General features: G+C 43.4%; 1 pseudogene; it reads left to right on the top strand.

Moving 5' to 3' along the window:
* Positions 1-1093: 1093 nt before the first annotated feature.
* Positions 1094-5035, top strand: LOC105289952 (annotated as a pseudogene).
* Positions 5036-7456: the final 2421 nt, after the last annotated feature.

Below are 7456 nucleotides of genomic sequence, written 5' to 3' on the forward strand. Positions count from 1 at the left end.
AGTAACACATGGGTAATTTTTACTGCCTCCTTTACACCTTTCCTTATTGTCCAAAAGATTTTTTTTACAGTGACTTTATGATGTGAAGAAACAAAAAGAACATTTTTATTCTAATAAAATAAAAATAAAAAAAAAGAGGGAAGGAAGGAAGAAAGAAAGGGAGGAAGGGACGGAAAAATCTGCTCTCCAGGGCTAATTCCAGTTCCCCTACAGATGAACTCTGTGCCTTTATTGGATCATTTTAATTGCCATTATTTGAAAAAGACCCGAGGGGATATTTTTCCTAGAAAATAAAAAATTCTTTTGTAATGCAAATAGTCTGTCTCTGGTGTATTTGTCCTTTAATTTGGGAATTGGAAGTTTTTTAAAGTCAGAAGAAATATGAGTGGCCCCCTAGGCAATGGTAATTTTTTTTTCTTTTCTTACTTTAATTTTGATCATTTTTATACATACGAAAGTTGAAAAAAAAGTGTATGAACACCTCTGAAGCTGCCATTTAATTTCAATAATGACGACCATCTTACCATGTTTGCTTTCTCTAACATACACAGATATACTTTTTTTTTTTCCTGCTGGGCTAATGAAGTTGCAGGCATCAATCCACTTTGCCCCTAAACACTTCTTCGGCATGACTCACTTAAGAATAAGGGCATTCTCCTAGATAACCACGATAGTATTAGATAATGGCAATTACATTTTAACAGCACACCAGTAAACTTTACCACAGACTACTTATTCATTTCACATATATTTATTGAGGACTTACTGTCAACCAATCAGTGAGCTAGAGTGATGAGCAAAACAAATATAATCCCTGCTCACATAATGAGAGGCCAACATTTTACAGCAGTCCACCGATCACCACATATAATTACGAATGTGGTGAGTGTCATAAACGAAAGTACCACAGCGTATTTACTTCAAACTCACTTTTAATTACCTACTACTACTAAAAACAATGGCTAGCATTGATCGTCATATTAATTAAGAGATATCCAACTGCAAGTGACAGAACTCCAACTGAAACGAGGTTAAGAGAAAAAAGGCATTTATTGGCTCACTCTAGGCACACCCAGAAGCAAGAGCTTAAATGATGGCTCCCTCTGAATTCCCAGACCCCACCTCCCTCGTCAAGGCAGATGTGATTCTCAGGCAGCCTTTCCTCCATATGGCCAAAGAGATGGCTACTAGCAATCCAGGTATATAAGGACCTTTAAAATTCCAGACCCAGGAAAAAGAGAGATGCCCTCTCCCCACAAGGTCCCTGCACCAACTCTTAGAGACAATCTGATTTGCCCAGTTTGGGTCATATGCTCTTTCTGAAGAAACTAATCCCCGAAGCCAAAGAAATGGAGTGCTCCCATTGGTCAGGCTGGGTCCTATGCCCACTCATTTTACCTGGAGGATGGGCAGAATTGATGCCATCCAAACTCTAAAGAATGGTCTTTGCATCATGTAAGATGTGTTAGATGCTCAAAAGCCATCCTGCCACCCCATGGCAGTGTCTGAAATTTTGCCTTTCTACAGTAGGTCCTGGAAGCCTTCATACTACAGTGCACACTCCAAACCAAATATGGGCAGGTGGGGATAGGAGGCAAAGGCTTCCAGATTCTAGCTTGGTCTTTGTCTTAACAAGCCAAGCCCACCAGAGGTCAGGGCAGAGCGCAAAGCAGGCATAGTTTAGGAGCTGGCTCTTCAACCCTGGCTCAAATCAGCAACGCAGGCTAGTGGTCCCTGAGAACACAGAGGCTGCAGCTGTCAGAAACAAAACCCAGGCTGCAGCAAGGGACCATGTTTCCTTCAGAATTGGCTTCCTAAGGAACAGGCTAGACTTCAGAGCAGGAGCAGGCAGGGTGAGGAAAGCGGTTTTTAAAATACTGTACTGTGCAGCTGCACCTGTTCAGCTGAACATAGCCCCAAGTGAGATATGGAATGTACCAGGACAGAAACGACCAGAAAGCCTGAATTCTTGACTCTGCTCCCTCCTGCCTCACTAGACTCACCTTCCACTACCCTCTGCCTGCTCACTAAGGTCAGCCACACTGACTGCCTTTCTTCAACTCGATTATGCCAAGTTCCTTCCCATCTCAGAGCCTCTGCACTTGTGGGTTCCTCTGCTTGCCGAGTCCTTGTCTTAGATCTCTGCATACTGGGCTCCTGTGAAGGAGGCCTCACATTAAATGTTAGCACCCCATCTAAAGTAGCGCTCTACCTGGCAGCACTAACACATCACCTTGTTTATCTCCTTCATTTCATTTAACATGCTCTCAACTTATGTTAATTTATTAAGATTTCGTTTCCAGCACCCCACAAGAAAGCACAGCAAACTCAGGAATTTTGTTCTGCTGTTTACCCAGCACGTGAAATACTGCCTCCTCGGAGCATAAAGGCTCAGGAAAAATCTGATGAATGAACAAACAAATGAATGAGCCCGTTTCCCACATATAAAACAAGATGGTTAGATTATATGATATTAACAATGGCTAACACACTAAACGTATGTTGCACGTTGCACACATCACTAGGGGCCGTGGGTAGCACTGTAGCTGGTTGATTTTATATTTTTTCAGCCCTAACAAGATCTAAAATATTCTCAGGGCCTCAAATATCCAATATGATACTTCTGATGCCAAAATTCCTCACTTAGACATTTATTCCTTCAGCTGAGTTCAGAACTTTCAAAATATCTTTTATCTACAGAAATATTTATTTAAGTGAAATTTCACCTGGGAGCTCCATATGAAAAACAATTCGAAAAACAAGCATGTATATTAGACCATTTAAAAAGCCTTGAACAAATTTCAGGAGTCATAAAGATCATCATCTCTGACCAAACGGTAAATGAGTTTGAAGTTTATAAACAATAGAAGAGGAGACATTTCTCTATGTACAAGTATTCCTGCTAATAATTGAAGGGAAGATAGATTTAGTATTTTCCTACTCTTCATGATTTAATGAAGCTAAGCAATGAAAGCCTGCTAACAAGACAGAGACCATCAGATATCGTGTGCCTCCTGATAAAAGACCACACAGTCACCCGTGAAGGAGTCTCACCAAAAAAATCACATCTAAATCTGATCAGACCTCGAGATTTAACTACCAAGTTACAGGAAATATAGAAGAACTCGTTAATGTACACCACGGGAATACAATCACCAAAAACCAAAGAATAGAACACTAAAAACCTGAATCTTTGAAAATAAATTATGAGGGGGAAAAGGATAATAAAATGGAAAATAATAAAGAGATAAAATCTCCACCTATTCGGACATTTAAAAATACACCGAGCCAAAAAATTATTAGTTTTTCAACCTAGAAATGAAAAAGCCACTGAAGTATTACAAAGGTTTTAATTTCTATTAAAGTAAACATTGATAACTACAGCCCATATAAACAAAAAGCTGTTTAGGGTTCACAATTATTTTTTAAAAAACTAAAGTGTTCTTCAGACCAAAAAAAAGAAGAAAAAAGTGAAGAAACCACTAAGGATTATCACCTGCCATGACAGGTCCCTTTCTTCCTATGATCTCATAAGGAGCCATTATTAATGGGATTCCAGCACCTACGAGACTCTGGTTAAAGTAGGTTTTCAGTCCTGAGCTCAGGGAGCTGGTTTTCAGTGACCTGAGGGACATCTGACCAGAGTCAGCTTGTTTTCTCCTTAGCATTGTGGCTCTTCTGTCTACTTCGCTTACTAATTTTTTTCTTTACTCTTTTTTTCTTATTTTTCCTTGTTCATTTTTTCTCGTTCAGTTTTTTCTTCCTTTTTATTTTTTCACATTTTTCTTGATCTTATTTTTTTTCTTTTTCTTTACAGTTTCCTCTTTTTTTTCTTTCTCTCATTGCTTTCTTTTTTATTTATCCCTTTTTCTCATTTCTTTTTTTACTTCATTTATTTTTATTTAGTCTGCCATTGTGTTTTGACTCTATGTGAACAGGCAGTTCATCAGGCGTTGTTTGGAAGTGATTTTCTTTTGAGGTGGCCTGGACCAAGCTTCTGACCAGCTTTCCTCAGGTTTAAGCTGACCTGAGGTTACCCTTCCTCTGAGCCTAGCTATAAATCCAACATCTTCAGGGCCTCTCTGCCATCTCTGCTGAAAAGGAGACCCAGGTTGGAATCGACCTTGAGACCACCAACAAGAGTGCCTTTGCCCTGGTGAAGTTGGCCTGACAGAAGAAGAGGTAGCCATGGAGATCGCTGACATGACCCAACAGAATTTCTCCAGCCTACAGAAGATTCTGCAAAGTAAAAACCATGAACGCTGCGAATCATCCCAACACACTGAGATTACCTGACATGATGGAGCCTGAGGACAGGACTTCTTGTTGTGGAGAGTACCCAGTGGTTCATGGCAGTATGCAAGAAGAAGAGATCCAAGCCAAATTCTGCCAGACGGTGTCTGCTGAACAGTACGGGCACCAGATGTTCATTGTCCATGGAGACTCAAAGACAGAAAACCAGCTCTTGGAAGCTGACTTGAACGTCGAGTTTGAGACTTTGGCTTCAGCAACAAATTCACCTTTGGCAATAAGCTGGATACCCTCTGGGGCAGTCCCCCATTATGCTGCCCCGGAACTCTCCCAGGGCCAAAAGTACAACAGACCTGCCATGGCTGTGTGGAGGCTGGGTCAGTGGGTCTCTGCCTTTGATGGGCAGAACTTCAGAGAGCTGTGGAAGGAAATACTGGGTAACCACACTCCCTTAGACTTGCATAGAATATTAAAACCTGCTCAAGAAATGTCTCATTCTCAATCTCAGCAAGAGAAGCACTTCAGAGCAAATCGTGAAGGATCCATGGATGAATGTGGGTCGTGAAGATGAGGAACTGAAGCCTTACGTAGAGCCACTATCTAACTGCTAGCATCTCCAGACTGAGTTGATTTATCCATGGGTTACACACAGGAAGAGATCCAGGACATGCTGACAGGCCAGAGGTACAATGAGGTGATAACTACCTATCTGCTCCTGGGCTACTAGAAACCCAAGCTGCAGGTCTACACCCTCACCCTGAAGGCTCAGCCTTCAGCAATCTGACCAACAGCAGCACGCCCACCTAGTATCACAAAATACAGTATTACAGTCTCTGCCAACCCCACGCCTGGAGTTGCGGTAAGCCTGACATTCCCACCTTTAGCTGCTGTATCAGTTTGCTCAGGCTACCATGACAACATATCACAGATTGGGTGCCTTAAACAACAAAAATTGATTTTCTCAAAATTCCGGAGGCTGGAAGTTCAAAACCAAGGCGCTATCAGGGCTGATTTCTAGCAAAGTCTCTTCCTGGCTTGCAGACAGCCTCCTTGTCGCTGTGTCCTCACATGGTCTTTTCGGTGCTCCAGCCTCCCTATGTCTCTTCCACTTATTAGACCACTCAGATTATGAGGGCTCTACCCTTATGGCAACATGTAAACTTCCTCACTTCTTCAAAGGCCTTTTCTCCAAATACAGTCACCTTGGGGGTTAGGGCTTCCACATATGAATGGGATTGGGGCACACGACTCAGTCCATAACAATTGCTACTCTAAGAATAAATTCTCAGAAGATGGAGGCGGATCCTGAGGAGGATCAGGGGACAGGGCAAAAGACCCCTGTCCTGCCCCCTACCCTTCCTGGAGAGGAGGAGCACTACCCCTGGCCCCTGTGCCAACAGCAACCTCTCCCCCAACATTAATTGGAATAGGAATTCCCCACTTGGGGAGAGAGTCTGCTTCGGCAAGGCCGCCAAGCACAAGGGCCTAATCACGCCAGGGTCCATGACCTCCAGGGCTTTTGCTTCTGCTGCAATCTCCCCGGCTTTGCCCCACCAGCACCAGAAATCCAAACGGCCTGGGTGGAGCCCAGCCAGGCCTCTGGGCCGTATGCCACGGAGGCTAACTGTCAGGTGCTGAAACTAGAGTCCCTGTGGCCTCCTCTTCCACCCACAGCATCAGCAGCAATGCTGGGATCCCAGATAGAACCAATTTTCCCCAGGGTGTATCCAAAGGAAACTCCAGACACACTGAGCAGCTCCAACAGGTGTGAGGCCAGATTTTTGCCCAATGTAACCCCAGCCTTTCCCTCTGCTCTGGCAGTAGTCACAGCCAGCACTGGGCCACTGGGGGCTCCTCCTTCCTCAAGATATCCTTCAAGTCTATAATGGAGATATCTTTGTTTCAGGTTTGCCAGAAAGAACCTGAATGAGCCTAAGAACAAAAATGTAATAGAGATACTCAAACCTGGAGAAGCCAAGCCAAACACTGCACTTTACATGGAGTATGAAGACCACAACTCCAAGGAGCCCAATGAGATGACAAAAAATTGAGCAGGGTGCTTCATACAAAAAGCTGCCAGTATGAGCCAAATAGGAAATGGCGCTACTGTGCCTGCAGAGGCACGCTGGAAGGTGGAGGTGTGCAGACTCCACAGTGGTCTCTCAACATTTAAATGCAAACCCAGCTCTTCCACAGCCCTCAAAAGCATTGCCTCCAAAATAACAAAAGAGCTTAAACTTTACAAGGCTGCCAGATTTTTAGGGCAGTGAAACTACTCATTATGACATTATAATGGTGAATACATGTCATTATATGTTTGTCCAGACCCACAGAGTGAACGTGCAGCACCCAGAGTGAGCCCTAATGTAAACTATGGACCGTGGGAGGTGTGTCCATGTAGGGTCATCTATTGTAACAAGTGCACCATGCTTGTGGGGGACATTGATAATGGGAGGGTCTGTGGGGGGAGAAGGGGAGGAGTCCAACCGTGAACGCACTAAGGAAGGGTGGCTTCATCACATGCCTGGTGGTTGGCAGAACAGTTGGTGTTGGGGCCTCCTTTGGGCCCCTTTGCTTTGCTCTCCATGTTTTCTCACCTTCTGAAAGGCCGATCTGGGTTTCACGATGTGGTGGCAAGAGAGGGCAAGCCCAGTGCACAGAAGCCCAGGGCATCGCATTTCTTAATGTTCCTTTGACCAGAGCAGGTCATGTGGCCAAGCTCAGATTCAAGAGGTGGAGAAATAGACCATCTCGTGAAGGAAGGATGTGAAAACTCGTGGCAAAGGGGAGTACACTCTGGGATGGGAGGAATTTATAGCCATTTTTGAACCTGCCTAACTCTAAATATTTAAACAATGATGCGAATTCATATTCTAGGTAGTCAGTGACTGTAAATATATAACTTAAATAACTAAATCCTCATGTTAGCGCTCTGCGGTTTGATTCCTAAAGGAAAGCTTTTCTACCAGTAACAAGTTTATAGAACAGCCCACGGTTTTGCTTTTCACAGAGCTCTCTTGTGCAAATCTCTTGTCCAAATGGGTCAACTGAGCTATTTCTATAAACATACTATTTACATCAATGATTCCCAAGAAAACAAGCATACCCTCCCCTGAACCCTAGCCAGAGAGACTTACCAGACATGGGGTGGGCATGTATAATTTGAAAACACTCAAATGAACCACACAATTTTATAGTTAGAAAA

This window comes from Pteropus vampyrus, unplaced genomic scaffold (genome assembly GCF_000151845.1).
Source record: "Pteropus vampyrus isolate Shadow unplaced genomic scaffold, Pvam_2.0 Scaffold30, whole genome shotgun sequence".
Classification (NCBI taxonomy): domain Eukaryota; kingdom Metazoa; phylum Chordata; class Mammalia; order Chiroptera; family Pteropodidae; genus Pteropus; species Pteropus vampyrus.